The sequence below is a fragment of the Grus americana genome, unplaced genomic scaffold (assembly GCF_028858705.1).
Source record: "Grus americana isolate bGruAme1 unplaced genomic scaffold, bGruAme1.mat scaffold_544, whole genome shotgun sequence".
Taxonomy (NCBI): domain Eukaryota; kingdom Metazoa; phylum Chordata; class Aves; order Gruiformes; family Gruidae; genus Grus; species Grus americana.
This window is the reverse complement of record NW_026561787.1, coordinates 32,964-49,348: the sequence shown is the minus strand read 5'-3', so window position 1 is coordinate 49,348 and position 16,385 is coordinate 32,964. Positions and strand designations below refer to the sequence as shown.

The window sequence follows — 16,385 nt, the reverse complement described above, 5'->3', positions numbered from 1 at the left end:
CCATGACTAGGCAAGAGGAAGAGGAGGAGGAGATGAAGGGAAGAGGATGGAAGAGAAGGCAAGAGGAGGAAGAGGAAAGAGGATGAGGAAGCAGCAGGAGGCAAGCGAAGGAGGAGAGAAGAGGAGGCAAGAGGAGGAGGCAGCGATGGGAGGCAGAAGGAGGAAGAGGCAAGAGGCAAGAGGAGGAGGAGCAGGAGGAGGAAGAGGCCGAAGGAGAAGGAGGCGGCAAGAGGTGAGAAGAGGAAGAGGAGAAGGAGGAAGAAAAAAGGAGGTAAGTGGCAGAGGGGTGACAAGTAAACAAGAGGAGGCAGAGGAAGAGGAGGCAGCAGGAGGCAAGAGCAGAGAGTGGAGCAAGTGGAGGAGGAGGAGGAGGAGGCGGCCAGCAAAGGTCAGAGGAGGCCCGAGAGGGAGGAAGATGCTTTTGCCTTTTGCCACTTGTTGCCTGCTGTTGCCTCCAGGCTCCTCCTCCCTCATCAGGCTGTTTGCTCTTTCAGCCCTTGACTGCACCTCCTCCTCCTGCTCCTCCTCTTCCTACCGCTTTTGGAGTTAGATCCTCTTTCGTCCTGGTGCGTCTTAGGGCATCCTGTGTTCTCTTCCTCTTTTTCTTCTTCTTGCCTCCATTTGCCTCCTCCTCCTCTGCTTCCTCCACTAGCCTGCTGTGTCCTCCCGGGGCCTCCTCTTTTTCTTCAGATGATTGCCTCCTCTGGCCTCCTCGGGCCTAATCTTGCCGCCTCCTCCTTCTTTTTCCTGATGCCTCCTTTTGCCTCCTGCTGCTTGACTTTGGGTGACCTGCTGTGGCCTCCTCTGGCCTCCTCTTTTTCTTCTGCCTCTTGCCTCTTCTTACCTCCTTCTCCTGCTTCTGCTTGGACACTTCTTCTGGCCTCTTGCTTCACTCTCTTGCCTCCTCCTCCCGTTGCCTCATCTGCCCTTTCCCTTCTCTTCCTCCGCAGCCTCCTCTAGCCTCCTCTTCCCTTCTGCCTGCTCCTGTGGCCTACTTGTGCTCTTCCTCTTGCCTCTTGTGGCCTCCTCCAGCATCCTCTTGCCTCCTCCTCTTTTGCTTTCTCTTGCCTCCAGTTGCCTCCTGCTGCTTGGTCTCTCTCCACCTTTTTCTCAATTTCTTGCCTCCTTTTGCTGCCGCCTCCTCCTCCTCCGCCTCCTCCTCCTCCTCTGCCTCCTGGGGACTCCTTTGGCCTCCTCCTAGGCCTGTTGCGCTTATCTCCATTTGTCTCCTCCTCCTCCTTTGCCTCCTGTGTCCTGCTCTGGCCTTCTCTTGCCTTCACATCTCCCCCTCTCTCTGGCCTCCTCTTGCCTCATCCACTTCCTCTAGCCTACTCGCCCGACTCTTGCCTACTCTGCCCTCATGCTCCCTCTTCCTCCTCCTCCTTCTCTTGCCGCCTCTGCCCTCCTCTCCCCCCTGTCTTTTTGCTCCACCTTGTAGGCCTCCTCTCCTACAGTCTTGCCTTCTGCCGCCCCCTCTCTCCTCCACTTGCTCATCCTCCAGCTAGCTTGTCTGCCTTCTTTCTCCTCCTCCTCCTCCTCTCCTCCTCCTCTTTTGGCTGCCTGCTCTTGACCCTTCTTGTGTCGTCCTCCTCCTCCTTCCCCTCTTCCTCTTTCCTCCTCTTGCCTCTTGTTACTACATCTTGCTTCCTCTTGACTCCTCCTCCTCCTTGTATTCCCTTGTCCTCCAGGAGACAACAGAGGCAAGAGGACTAGGAGGCAACAGCAGGCAATGAAATGCAACAGAAGGCAGGAGGAGGAGGAGGAGGAGGAGGAGAGTATGATGATGAGGATGAGGAGGCGGAGGAGGAGGCGGCGTCTGGCGCCATTGGAGGCAAGAAGAGGCAAGATGAGGAGCAGGAAGATGAGGAGGTAACAGAAGGATTAGTTGGGGAAGGGACGGGAAGAGCAGAGGAGCTTGAGCAGGAGGTGGAGGAGGCGTGTACGGGAGTGAAGAAGGAGAGAGAGGAGGCAAGAGGAAGACATAGTTGCAGAGGAGGAGCAGGAGGAGGAGGCAAGAAGAGGCCAAAGGAGGCAGAGGAGCAGGAGGCCAGAATGGCCATGACTAGGCAAGAGGAAGAGGAGGAGGAGATGAAGGGAAGAGGATGGAAGAGAAGGCAAGAGGAGGCAGAGGAAAGAGGATGAGGAAGCAGCAGGAGGCAAGCGAAGGAGGAGAGAAGAGGAGGCAAGAGGAGGAGGCAGCGATGGGAGGCAGAAGGAGGAAGAGGCAAGAGGCAAGAGGAGGAGGAGGAGCAGGAGGAGGAAGAGGCCGAAGGAGAAGGAGGCGGCAAGAGGTGAGAAGAGGAAGAGGAGAAGGAGGAAGAAAAAAGGAGGTAAGTGGCAGAGGGGTGACAAGTAAACAAGAGGAGGCAGAGGAAGAGGAGGCAGCAGGAGGCAAGAGCAGAAGAGTGGAGCAAGTGGAGGAGGAGGAGGAGGAGGCGGCCAGCAAAGGTCAGAGGAGGCCCGAGAGGGAGGAAGATGCTTTTGCCTTTTGCCACTTGTTGCCTGCTGTTGCCTCCAGGCTCCTCCTCCCTCATCAGGCTGTTTGCTCTTTCAGCCCTTGACTGCACCTCCTCCTCCTGCTCCTCCTCTTCCTACCGCTTTTGGAGTTAGATCCTCTTTCGTCCTGGTGCTTCTTAGGGCATCCTGTGTTCTCTTCCTCTTTTTCTTCTTCTTGCCTCCATTTGCCTCCTCCTCCTCTGCTTCCTCCACTAGCCTGCTGTGTCCTCCCGGGGCCTCCTCTTTTTCTTCAGATGATTGCCTCCTCTGGCCTCCTCGGGCCTAATCTTGCCGCCTCCTCCTTCTTTTCCTGATGCCTCCTTTTGCCTCCTGCTGCTTGACTTTGGGTGACCTGCTGTGGCCTCCTCTGGCCTCCTCTTTTTCTTCTGCCTCTTGCCTCTTCTTACCTCCTTCTCCTGCTTCTGCTTGGACACTTCTTCTGGCCTCTTGCTTCACTCTCTTGCCTCCTCCTCCCGTTGCCTCATCTGCCCTTTCCCTTCTCTTCCTCCGCAGCCTCCTCTAGCCTCCTCTTCCCTTCTGCCTGCTCCTGTGGCCTACTTGTGCTCTTCCTCTTGCCTCTTGTGGCCTCCTCCAGCATCCTCTTGCCTCCTCCTCTTTTGCTTTCTCTTGCCTCCAGTTGCCTCCTGCTGCTTGGTCTCTCTCCACCTTTTTCTCAATTTCTTGCCTCCTTTTGCTGCCGCCTCCTCCTCCTCCGCCTCCTCCTCCTCCTCTGCCTCCTGGGGACTCCTTTGGCCTCCTCCTAGGCCTGTTGCGCTTATCTCCATTTGTCTCCTCCTCCTCCTTTGCCTCCTGTGTCCTGCTCTGGCCTTCTCTTGCCTTCACATCTCCCCCTCTCTCTGGCCTCCTCTTGCCTCATCCACTTCCTCTAGCCTACTCGCCCGACTCTTGCCTACTCTGCCCTCATGCTCCCTCTTCCTCCTCCTCCTTCTCTTGCCGCCTCTGCCCTCCTCTCCCCCCTGTCTTTTTGCTCCACCTTGTAGGCCTCCTCTCCTACAGTCTTGCCTTCTGCCGCCCCCTCTCTCCTCCACTTGCTCATCCTCCAGCTAGCTTGTCTGCCTTCTTTCTCCTCCTCCTCCTCCTCCTCCTCCTCCTCCTCCTCCTCTTTTGGCTGCCTGCTCTTGACCCTTCTTGTGTCGTCCTCCTCCTCCTTCCCCTCTTCCTCTTTCCTCCTCTTGCCTCTTGTTACTACATCTTGCTTCCTCTTGACTCCTCCTCCTCCTTGTATTCCCTTGTCCTCCAGGAGACAACAGAGGCAAGAGGACTAGGAGGCAACAGCAGGCAATGAAATGCAACAGAAGGCAGGAGGAGGAGGAGGAGGAGGAGGAGGAGAGTATGATGATGAGGATGAGGAGGCGGAGGAGGAGGCGGCGTCTGGCGCCATTGGAGGCAAGAAGAGGCAAGATGAGGAGCAGGAAGATGAGGAGGTAACAGAAGGATTAGTTGGGGAAGGGACGGGAAGAGCAGAGGAGCTTGAGCAGGAGGTGGAGGAGGCGTGTACGGGAGTGAAGAAGGAGAGAGAGGAGGCAAGAGGAAGACATAGTTGCAGAGGAGGAGCAGGAGGAGGAGGCAAGAAGAGGCCAAAGGAGGCAGAGGAGCAGGAGGCCAGAATGGCCATGACTAGGCAAGAGGAAGAGGAGGAGGAGATGAAGGGAAGAGGATGGAAGAGAAGGCAAGAGGAGGCAGAGGAAAGAGGATGAGGAAGCAGCAGGAGGCAAGCGAAGGAGGAGAGAAGAGGAGGCAAGAGGTGGAGGCAGCGATGGGAGGCAGAAGGAGGAAGAGGCAAGAGGCAAGAGGAGGAGGAGGAGCAGGAGGAGGAAGAGGCCGAAGGAGAAGGAGGCGGCAAGAGGTGAGAAGAGGAAGAGGAGAAGGAGGAAGAAAAAAGGAGGTAAGTGGCAGAGGGGTGACAAGTAAACAAGAGGAGGCAGAGGAAGAGGAGGCAGCAGGAGGCAAGAGCAGAAGAGTGGAGCAAGTGGAGGAGGAGGAGGAGGAGGCGGCCAGCAAAGGTCAGAGGAGGCCCGAGAGGGAGGAAGATGCTTTTGCCTTTTGCCACTTGTTGCCTGCTGTTGCCTCCAGGCTCCTCCTCCCTCATCAGGTTGTTTGCTCTTTCAGCCCTTGACTGCACCTCCTCCTCCTGCTCCTCCTCTTCCTACCGCTTTTGGAGTTAGATCCTCTTTCGTCCTGGTGCGTCTTAGGGCATCCTGTGTTCTCTTCCTCTTTTTCTTCTTCTTGCCTCCATTTGCCTCCTCCTCCTCTGCTTCCTCCACTAGCCTGCTGTGTCCTCCCGGGGCCTCCTCTTTTTCTTCAGATGATTGCCTCCTCTGGCCTCCTCGGGCCTAATCTTGCCGCCTCCTCCTTCTTTTCCTGATGCCTCCTTTTGCCTCCTGCTGCTTGACTTTGGGTGACCTGCTGTGGCCTCCTCTGGCCTCCTCTTTTTCTTCTGCCTCTTGCCTCTTCTTACCTCCTTCTCCTGCTTCTGCTTGGACACTTCTTCTGGCCTCTTGCTTCACTCTCTTGCCTCCTCCTCCCGTTGCCTCATCTGCCCTTTCCCTTCTCTTCCTCCGCAGCCTCCTCTAGCCTCCTCTTCCCTTCTGCCTGCTCCTGTGGCCTGCTTGTGCTCTTCCTCTTGCCTCTTGTGGCCTCCTCCAGCATCCTCTTGCCTCCTCCTCTTTTGCTTTCTCTTGCCTCCAGTTGCCTCCTGCTGCTTGGTCTCTCTCCACCTTTTTCTCAATTTCTTGCCTCCTTTTGCTGCCGCCTCCTCCTCCTCCGCCTCCTCCTCCTCCTCTGCCTCCTGGGGACTCCTTTGGCCTCCTCCTAGGCCTGTTGCGCTTATCTCCATTTGTCTCCTCCTCCTCCTTTGCCTCCTGTGTCCTGCTCTGGCCTTCTCTTGCCTTCACATCTCCCCCTCTCTCTGGCCTCCTCTTGCCTCATCCACTTCCTCTAGCCTACTCGCCCGACTCTTGCCTACTCTGCCCTCATGCTCCCTCTTCCTCCTCCTCCTTCTCTTGCCGCCTCTGCCCTCCTCTCCCCCCTGTCTTTTTGCTCCACCTTGTAGGCCTCCTCTCCTACAGTCTTGCCTTCTGCCGCCCCCTCTCTCCTCCACTTGCTCATCCTCCAGCTAGCTTGTCTGCCTTCTTTCTCCTCCTCCTCCTCCTCCTCCTCCTCCTCCTCCTCTTTTGGCTGCCTGCTCTTGACCCTTCTTGTGTCGTCCTCCTCCTCCTTCCCCTCTTCCTCTTTCCTCCTCTTGCCTCTTGTTACTACATCTTGCTTCCTCTTGACTCCTCCTCCTCCTTGTATTCCCTTGTCCTCCAGGAGACAACAGAGGCAAGAGGACTAGGAGGCAACAGCAGGCAATGAAATGCAACAGAAGGCAGGAGGAGGAGGAGGAGGAGGAGGAGGAGAGTATGATGATGAGGATGAGGAGGCGGAGGAGGAGGCGGCGTCTGGCGCCATTGGAGGCAAGAAGAGGCAAGATGAGGAGCAGGAAGATGAGGAGGTAACAGAAGGATTAGTTGGGGAAGGGACGGGAAGAGCAGAGGAGCTTGAGCAGGAGGTGGAGGAGGCGTGTACGGGAGTGAAGAAGGAGAGAGAGGAGGCAAGAGGAAGACATAGTTGCAGAGGAGGAGCAGGAGGAGGAGGCAAGAAGAGGCCAAAGGAGGCAGAGGAGCAGGAGGCCAGAATGGCCATGACTAGGCAAGAGGAAGAGGAGGAGGAGATGAAGGGAAGAGGATGGAAGAGAAGGCAAGAGGAGGCAGAGGAAAGAGGATGAGGAAGCAGCAGGAGGCAAGCGAAGGAGGAGAGAAGAGGAGGCAAGAGGAGGAGGCAGCGATGGGAGGCAGAAGGAGGAAGAGGCAAGAGGCAAGAGGAGGAGGAGGAGCAGGAGGAGGAAGAGGCCGAAGGAGAAGGAGGCGGCAAGAGGTGAGAAGAGGAAGAGGAGAAGGAGGAAGAAAAAAGGAGGTAAGTGGCAGAGGGGTGACAAGTAAACAAGAGGAGGCAGAGGAAGAGGAGGCAGCAGGAGGCAAGAGCAGAAGAGTGGAGCAAGTGGAGGAGGAGGAGGAGGAGGCGGCCAGCAAAGGTCAGAGGAGGCCCGAGAGGGAGGAAGATGCTTTTGCCTTTTGCCACTTGTTGCCTGCTGTTGCCTCCAGGCTCCTCCTCCCTCATCAGGCTGTTTGCTCTTTCAGCCCTTGACTGCACCTCCTCCTCCTGCTCCTCCTCTTCCTACCGCTTTTGGAGTTAGATCCTCTTTCGTCCTGGTGCGTCTTAGGGCATCCTGTGTTCTCTTCCTCTTTTTCTTCTTCTTGCCTCCATTTGCCTCCTCCTCCTCTGCTTCCTCCACTAGCCTGCTGTGTCCTCCCGGGGCCTCCTCTTTTTCTTCAGATGATTGCCTCCTCTGGCCTCCTCGGGCCTAATCTTGCCGCCTCCTCCTTCTTTTCCTGATGCCTCCTTTTGCCTCCTGCTGCTTGACTTTGGGTGACCTGCTGTGGCCTCCTCTGGCCTCCTCTTTTTCTTCTGCCTCTTGCCTCTTCTTACCTCCTTCTCCTGCTTCTGCTTGGACACTTCTTCTGGCCTCTTGCTTCACTCTCTTGCCTCCTCCTCCCGTTGCCGCATCTGCCCTTTCCCTTCTCTTCCTCCGCAGCCTCCTCTAGCCTCCTCTTCCCTTCTGCCTGCTCCTGTGGCCTACTTGTGCTCTTCCTCTTGCCTCTTGTGGCCTCCTCCAGCATCCTCTTGCCTCCTCCTCTTTTGCTTTCTCTTGCCTCCAGTTGCCTCCTGCTGCTTGGTCTCTCTCCACCTTTTTCTCAATTTCTTGCCTCCTTTTGCTGCCGCCTCCTCCTCCTCCGCCTCCTCCTCCTCCTCTGCCTCCTGGGGACTCCTTTGGCCTCCTCCTAGGCCTGTTGCGCTTATCTCCATTTGTCTCCTCCTCCTCCTTTGCCTCCTGTGTCCTGCTCTGGCCTTCTCTTGCCTTCACATCTCCCCCTCTCTCTGGCCTCCTCTTGCCTCATCCACTTCCTCTAGCCTACTCGCCCGACTCTTGCCTACTCTGCCCTCATGCTCCCTCTTCCTCCTCCTCCTTCTCTTGCCGCCTCTGCCCTCCTCTCCCCCCTGTCTTTTTGCTCCACCTTGTAGGCCTCCTCTCCTACAGTCTTGCCTTCTGCCGCCCCCTCTCTCCTCCACTTGCTCATCCTCCAGCTAGCTTGTCTGCCTTCTTTCTCCTCCTCCTCCTCCTCCTCCTCCTCTTTTGGCTGCCTGCTCTTGACCCTTCTTGTGTCGTCCTCCTCCTCCTTCCCCTCTTCCTCTTTCCTCCTCTTGCCTCTTGTTACTACATCTTGCTTCCTCTTGACTCCACCTCCTCCTTGTATTCCCTTGTCCTCCAGGAGACAACAGAGGCCAGAGGACTAGGAGGCAACAGCAGGCAATGAAATGCAACAGAAGGCAGGAGGAGGAGGAGGAGGAGGAGGAGAGTATGATGATGAGGATGAGGAGGCAGAGGAGGAGGCGGCGTCTGGCGCCATTGGAGGCAAGAGGCGGCAAGATGAGGAGCAGGAAGATGAGGAGGTAACAGAAGGATTAGTTGGGGAAGGGACGGGAAGAGCAGAGGAGCTTGAGCAGGCGGTGGAGGAGGCGTGTACGGGAGTGAAGAAGAAGAGAGAGGAGGCAAGAGGAAGACATAGTTGCAGAGGAGGAGCAGGAGGAGGAGGCAAGAAGAGGCCAAAGGAGGCAGAGGAGCAGGAGGCCAGAATGGCCATGACTAGGCAAGAGGAAGAGGAGGAGGAGATGAAGGGAAGAGGATGGAAGAGAAGGCAAGAGGAGGCAGAGGAAAGAGGATGAGGAAGCAGCAGGAGGCAAGCGAAGGAGGAGAGAAGAGGAGGCAAGAGGAGGAGGCAGCGATGGGAGGCAGAAGGAGGAAGAGGCAAGAGGCAAGAGGAGCAGGAGGAGGAAGAGGCCGAAGGAGAAGGAGGCGGCAAGAGGTGAGAAGAGGAAGAGGAGAAGGAGGAAGAAAAAAGGAGGTAAGTGGCAGAGGGGTGACAAGTAAACAAGAGGAGGCAGAGGAAGAGGAGGCAGCAGGAGGCAAGAGCAGAAGAGTGGAGCAAGTGGAGGAGGAGGAGGAGGAGGCGGCCAGCAAAGGTCAGAGGAGGCCCGAGAGGGAGGAAGATGCTTTTGCCTTTTGCCACTTGTTGCCTGCTGTTGCCTCCAGGCTCCTCATCCCTCATCAGGCTGTTTGCTCTTTCAGCCCTTGACTGCACCTCCTCCTCCTGCTCCTCCTCTTCCTACCGCTTTTGGAGTTAGATCCTCTTTCGTCCTGGTGCGTCTTAGGGCATCCTGTGTTCTCTTCCTCTTTTTCTTCTTCTTGCCTCCATTTGCCTCCTCCTCCTCTGCTTCCTCCACTAGCCTGCTGTGTCCTCCCGGGGCCTCCTCTTTTTCTTCAGATGATTGCCTCCTCTGGCCTCCTCGGGCCTAATCTTGCCGCCTCCTCCTTCTTTTCCTGATGCCTCCTTTTGCCTCCTGCTGCTTGACTTTGGGTGACCTGCTGTGGCCTCCTCTGGCCTCCTCTTTTTCTTCTGCCTCTTGCCTCTTCTTACCTCCTTCTCCTGCTTCTGCTTGGACACTTCTTCTGGCCTCTTGCTTCACTCTCTTGCCTCCTCCTCCCGTTGCCTCATCTGCCCTTTCCCTTCTCTTCCTCCGCAGCCTCCTCTAGCCTCCTCTTCCCTTCTGCCTGCTCCTGTGGCCTACTTGTGCTCTTCCTCTTGCCTCTTGTGGCCTCCTCCAGCATCCTCTTGCCTCCTCCTCTTTTGCTTTCTCTTGCCTCCAGTTGCCTCCTGCTGCTTGGTCTCTCTCCACCTTTTTCTCAATTTCTTGCCTCCTTTTGCTGCCGCCTCCTCCTCCTCCGCCTCCTCCTCCTCCTCTGCCTCCTGGGGACTCCTTTGGCCTCCTCCTAGGCCTGTTGCGCTTATCTCCATTTGTCTCCTCCTCCTCCTTTGCCTCCTGTGTCCTGCTCTGGCCTTCTCTTGCCTTCACATCTCCCCCTCTCTCTGGCCTCCTCTTGCCTCATCCACTTCCTCTAGCCTACTCGCCCGACTCTTGCCTACTCTGCCCTCATGCTCCCTCTTCCTCCTCCTCCTTCTCTTGCCGCCTCTGCCCTCCTCTCCCCCCTGTCTTTTTGCTCCACCTTGTAGGCCTCCTCTCCTACAGTCTTGCCTTCTGCCGCCCCCTCTCTCCTCCACTTGCTCATCCTCCAGCTAGCTTGTCTGCCTTCTTTCTCCTCCTCCTCCTCCTCCTCCTCTTTTGGCTGCCTGCTCTTGACCCTTCTTGTGTCCTCCTCCTCCTCCTTCCCCTCTTCCTCTTTCCTCCTCTTGCCTCTTGTTACTACATCTTGCTTCCTCTTGACTCCTCCTCCTCCTTGTATTCCCTTGTCCTCCAGGAGACAACAGAGGCCAGAGGACTAGGAGGCAACAGCAGGCAATGAAATGCAACAGAAGTCAGGAGGAGGAGGAGGAGGAGGAGGAGAGTATGATGATGAGGATGAGGAGGCGGAGGAGGAGGCGGCGTCTGGCGCCATTGGAGGCAAGAAGAGGCAAGATGAGGAGCAGGAAGATGAGGAGGTAACAGAAGGATTAGTTGGGGAAGGGACGGGAAGAGCAGAGGAGCTTGAGCAGGAGGTGGAGGAGGCGTGTACGGGAGTGAAGAAGAAGAGAGAGGAGGCAAGAGGAAGACATAGTTGCAGAGGAGGAGCAGGAGGAGGAGGCAAGAAGAGGCCAAAGGAGGCAGAGGAGCAGGAGGCCAGAATGGCCATGACTAGGCAAGAGGAAGAGGAGGAGGAGATGAAGGGAAGAGGATGGAAGAGAAGGCAAGAGGAGGAAGAGGAAAGAGGATGAGGAAGCAGCAGGAGGCAAGCGAAGGAGGAGAGAAGAGGAGGCAGCGATGGGAGGCAAGAGGAGGAGGCAGCGATGGGAGGCAGAAGGAGGAAAAGGGAAGAGGCAAAAGGAGGAGGAGGAGGAGCAGGAGGAGCAAGAGGCCAAAAGATGAGGAGGCAAGAGGTGAGAAGAGGAAGAGGAGAAGGAGGAAGAAAAAGGGAGGTAAGTGGCAGAGGGGTAACAAGTAAACAAGAGGAGTACGAGGACGAGGAGAAGGAAAGAGGAGGCAGCAGGAGGCAAGAGCAGAAGAGTGGAGCAAGTGGAGGAGGAGGAGGAGGCAGCCAGTAAAGGTCAGAGGAGGCCCGAGAGGGAGGAAGATGCTTTTGCCTTTTGCCACTTGTTGCCTGCTGTTGCCTCCAGTCTCCTCCTCCCTCGTCAGGTTGTTTCCTATTTCTCCCCTTGATTACATCGCCTCCTCTCTTCCAGCTCCTCCTCCTGTGGCCCTCTCCATCTCCTCCTTAGTAGGCTTACTACTGCCTCCTCCTCCTGTGTTTTTTTCCCATTGCCTCCTGTTTCCTCCTGTAGCTTTTGCCTCATTTTGTCTCCCTCAGGATCCTGGGTGCTCCTAATCTTTTTGTTTGTACAGTTCCGGGTTCCTCCTACCGCATCTTGATTTCTGCTCCTTTTTCTCAGCTTTTCTTTCTATTACCCACTGTTACCTCCTGTGATTTTCTCATCCTCCTCTCTCCTCCCATGGCATCCTGTTGTCTCATCCTATTTTCCTTCCTTTTAACCTCCTCTAGCCTCCTGCTTCTTTACCCCTTGTGTCCTCTCGACTCATCATCTTGCATTCTCTTTTTTCTCCTCCAATGTCCTCATCGTCCTTCTTCTCTTCTTGCCTCCTATTACATCTTTTTATCTCCTGCCCCTCTTCCTCCTACTGCTCCTCTTGCCACTTCTTGCCTCCTCTTCTTTCTCTCCCTCTAGTGCCTCTGCTTTCCACCTGTTTCATCCTCCTCATCTGCCTGTTACCTCCTGCTTTTCCTCTTGCCTTCCTCTTTCTCTCCACCTTGTATGACTTCTCTTGCTTCCTTTTGCCTTCTCAAGCTCACGTTGTCCCCCACCCTTCTCCCAGCCCTTTCCAAGGAACAGGGAGCATGCAAACCATGATCCCGTAGACCTGGAGGGTGAAAGCGGAGGGTGAAAGCAGAGGGTGGCTGCTGCCTTCTCACCAGGGATAATCACTGTGCAGAACACAAGCTCCTGCAGCCGTAACAGCGAGGGTCCCCCAGTGCATCCCTGCTGCCTCCTGACCCTGCTCCCAGCTGCAGAGCAGCTCCCAAGGGCAGTGGTGGGAGTCGCTGAGGAGTGCCCAGCAGTGCTCAGGCCTCACTGGCGAGTGCCGGCACTGCTGTGGTACCACAGGGGACACCTCCCTGTGATGCGCTGCATCCCCTTGTGACATCAGCCCATGTCATTTGGAGGTCCATTATGACAGCAGCAGGGAGATGGCACAGCTGGGGAGACAGGTGACAGCCACCCCCTCTCTTCTCAGCCCTTTTCCAAAAATTGCATCTGTCCCCGCACCAACATGTCTCTGCTACTGAGAGCCTGTCCGGGCAGGCGGGGTTTTGGGGTTGGCTGTGGTCGGGCTGTTTTCCAGAGATGGGATTGAAGGCCTGTGGGATAAAACAGCCCCTCCCCTGTTACCAAACACTCTCTGCTCTGCGTCACTCTCCTGGTAGGAGGAGCACATGCTTCACTGTACTGGTTTTGGCTGGGATGGCATTACTTTTCTTCAAAGCAGCCCATATGCTGTGCTTTGCGTTTGTGACCAAATCGGTCCTCACAAAACGCGGCTGTTTCAGCTCTTGCTGAACAGTGCTTGGAGAGTGTCAAGGGCTTCTTTGTTCCTCGCTCTGACCCACCAGTGAGTAGGCCAAGAAGGGCAAGAAGCTGCGAGGGGACATAGCTGGGACAGCTGACCCCAACAGACCAAAGGACTATTCCATACCATATGTTGTCATGCTCCGCAGCAAAAGCTGGGGAAGAAGGATTGAGGGGTGGGGAGGGGTATGTTCGAGGCTATGACATTTGTCTTCCCAGCTAATTCCCTCAGAGTCACCTCACCAACTCTTGAGTTGACATAAAGACAGTTTAATATGAAGAAAAATAGGAAAAAAACCAAAACAAAATGGGAGAAAAGCAAACCCAAGAAAAGTTCGTGATGCAAAAACCCCCCAACTGCTCAGCACCAACTGATTGATTCTCAGCCAGGACCTGAGAAACCGCAGCCCCCTGCAAATACCCCCTCCCCCATTTAATTTCTGAGCACAACATCAGATGGTATGGAATATGCCTTTGGTCAGCTGGGGTCAGCGGTCCCAGCTGTGTCCCCTCCTGACGTCTTCTGCACCCCCAGCCTGCTCACCGCAGGGCACTATGAGAAGCAGAGAAGGCCTCGATGCTATGTGAGAACTGTTCAGCAAGAAGTAAAACATCCCTGTGTTATCAACACTGTTGGAATAACAAATCCAAAACATCGCACCAGATGAGCTCCCAGGAGGAAAATTAACTCTGTCCCAGCTAAAACCAGCACACAGGCACCATTCTAATTAAGGGCACACACTCATTCAAGTGCAGATACAGGCATAACATATGTACAAGCATAGATACAATCAGAGTCACAGACACCATCATGCTCACAACTGCAGATACAAGTACACTCCCAGGCACAAGCACACACACTCCATTACACCTACAGCTCCAGCTCGTGATACCAGTACGGCTAGAGGTGCCATTAAACTTTGCAGATGCCATTGCAGGTGGAGGAAACATTTAGGATGCCATTGCAGATGCAGATACCGTTGCAGATACTCGTGCAGATAGCATGGCAGATGCAGATATCAATGCAGATCCCATAGCAGGTGGAGACGCCTGCAGATGCAGAGACGACGGCAGATGCAGAGACAATTGCAGATGCAAATACCATTGCAGAGGGAAATGCATCACAAATGCCATCACAGCTATCTACATCATTACAGGCACAGGCACCCATTAAATATGCTGATACAATTTGAGATATCGGCACAAAATACAAACAGTTGGAGATACCATTATAGACCCTGATACCAGTACCGAGACCACGATACCAGTACCGACAGGCACACCAATACTGACACCATTAGTAGTACAGAGACCATTAGAGATACCCTTTCAGCTAGCGAAAGAATGACTCATGCGGGTACAGAAACCAAATACACAGACACCTACAGAAACCACTGCAAGTCCATGTGCATTGAGAGAGATACCATTGCCTACAAAGGTATGTCGCATTGTGGTGGGTTGACCCTGGCTGGGGGCCAGGTGCCCACCAGAGCCACTCTATCATGTCCCTCGTTCACCAAACAGGAGAGAGAAAAAGTATAACAAAAAGCTTCTGGGTCGAGATAAGGACAGGGAGAGATCACTCACTAATTGTCATCACGAGCAAAACACACTGAACTTAGAGAGGAAATTCATCTAATTTATTACTAAGCAAAACAGAGGAGAGGAATGAGAAATAAAATCAAATCTTAAAACACCTGCCCCCACCCGTCCCATCTTCCCGGGCTCAACTTCACTCCTGGCTTCAACCTCTGCCCCCCCTCAGCAGCACAGGGGGACGGGGAATGGGGGTTACGGTCAGTTCATCACATGTTGTTTCTGCTGCTTCTTCCTCCTCAGGGGGAGGACTCCTCTCATCGTTCCCCTGCTCCAGCATGGAGGAGTCCCTCTCACGGGAGACAGTCCTTCACCAACTTCTCCAATGTGAGTCTCTCTCCCACGGGGTGCAGACCTTCAGGAGCAGACTGCTCCAGCGTGGGTCCCCCACGGGGTCACAAGTCCTGCCAGCAAACCTGCTCTGGCGTGGGCTCCTCTCTCCACGGGTCCACAGGTCCTGCCAGGAACTTGCTCCAGTGTGGGCTTCCCACAGGCCACAGCCTCCTTCAGGTGCCTCCACCTGCTCCGGCGTGGGGTCCTCCATGGGCTGCAGGTGGAATCTCTACACCCCCTCATCCTTCCTCCATGGGCTGCAGGGGGACAGCCTGCTTCACCATGGTCTTCACCACGGGCGGCAGGGGGATCTCTGCTCTGGTGCCTGGAGCACCTCCTGCCCCTCCTTCTGCACTGACCTGGGTGTCTGCAGAGTTTCTTACATCTTCTCACTCCTCTTTCTGGCTGCAAAAGCTCCCTTTCTAACTGTTTTTTTTTCCTTTTTAAATATGTTATCACAGAGGTGCTGATGGGCTTGGCCTTGGCCTCAGGGCATTAAAGGGCCCTCCTAGGGTGAGGGATTGTTGCCGTAGCATTCTTTCAGCCTCCTGCAAGGCTAGACTGACCATGAAGAGGCCTTTCTCCCAGACCCAGTATCGCTTTTCTGCAGCTTTGAAGCTGCCTGAGTGAAAGCCTCCATTGCACGCTGCCACACGTGTAGAGATGCCCCAGGAAGGGCAAAACCCCGTTCCACCTGGAGCGGATCTGTGGGGTGTGCTGGGCCCAAAGCTTGCTATGCCCCTGCTTCAAAACCCAGTAATTTTGGGGCTTCCTCATGAAGAGGGGTCCAATCCCAGGAAGCTCTTTTGCACGTTAGATTGTACAGGGGACGAGCTGTGGCAGAGAAATCCGGACTGTGCTTCCTCCAGCATACCAGCAAGCCTAGGGTATGTTGCAGCTCCTTTTTGTTTTCTGGGCTTTCTCTCTGTTGTAAGGTGGCCAAGGTTTTGTTGGAATACACACGGCTCCTCCTTTCCACCAGCTGCCTAAGAACTTCACCTCAGCGGAGGGGAGTTGTACCTTTTCTGCCTGAACCTGAAGTTCTCAACTTTCCAGGTGAGTAATTATTTTCCTTTTGGGTTTGTCCCACTGCAGTGGCATGGGACCCCCCACCGATATATCATCAATGTATTGGTACGTTTTAACTCCTGAATCAAAAAAAATTCACTCCATAGCCAATGTGACTGTTAAGCAGGTATCCTTTATTGCAGTGCTGGGAGTCACACGGGGATATTTCCACGAGTGTGCGTCTCGACGAGGCACAAATTGTACGTGATTTATATTACAAAAGAGTTACATATTCATCAGGTTTCTGATAAATGTAATACATATTCATTATTATTCCGGGAACTCCTGAATATATGCTAATGTCCTGACACGCCTGCGCAGTTTCTTTCTCAGGTGGTCGTCAGGGGTCGTCCTCCTCAAATCTTCCTCTTTCTCCTCTTCTTCAGCGTACACAGTTGGGTGACCTCTTCTTCGTGATCTCCGTTTTGCAAGCTCAGCAACCTCGTTATCCGTCCTGCCCAGATGGTCCCAGGCTTGTTGGCATATCGGGCCCCCTTTATCAGGGTGCCTCAAACTTTGTGTCTTTTTTCTAGTTCATACCCAAGGACTGTTCCCTAATTTACGGCTTCTCTTATCCTGTTTCTACATTCCAACTCTTTTACTAATTGTTTTCTTTCGTACTGGAGCATGAGAGAGGCGAAGCCTGAGTTTGTGCGGCCTGACTCAAGTGTTGCCAAGTTATACGTTCTGTTTTAAAATTGGTCTAGGCTAATTAGTTTCCCTTACTCATTCCTTTTTGAAAAATCAGAGGCTGTGTTTCCATTGCCGTGGAGTAAAAAAGTCACACGAGTGCCTTGGTACCAAGAAGCCACCTCAGCATAGTTGTGGGGTTCCCCTCTGCATAACTTCACCTGCTTCCTAGTAGACACGGTGCTGCCCAAGCTCGGGGGTTTCCAGTGCTCAACCCAGCTTGGCCTGAGCCACATCAGGAGTTTCTACCCTGTGCAGCAAGAATTTCAGAAACTTAGGACAAAGTGTTCTGTCCCTGCTGTTCTGCTCACACATACCTTGGTGTAAGAGAGATTTGTAATTGGCAAGGAAAGAGTTCCTTGTTGATTTGAGAAGTCTCAAAGTGACCCACAGAGAACCCAGTCATCTGGAGGGTACGTCCCTACTGAGCACGTGGCCCGTGGACTG

At 54.6% G+C, this 16,385-nt stretch overlaps 1 long non-coding RNA gene across 1 annotated transcript; it reads left to right on the top strand.

Moving 5' to 3' along the window:
* The first annotated feature begins 15,118 nt into the window (after nt 1-15,118).
* On the top strand, nt 15,119-15,739 carry LOC129200822 (uncharacterized). The gene is made up of 3 exons (XR_008575112.1): nt 15,119-15,236; nt 15,392-15,448; nt 15,635-15,739. It is a non-coding gene; the product is annotated as an uncharacterized LOC129200822 (long non-coding RNA).
* Nucleotides 15,740-16,385: the final 646 nt, after the last annotated feature.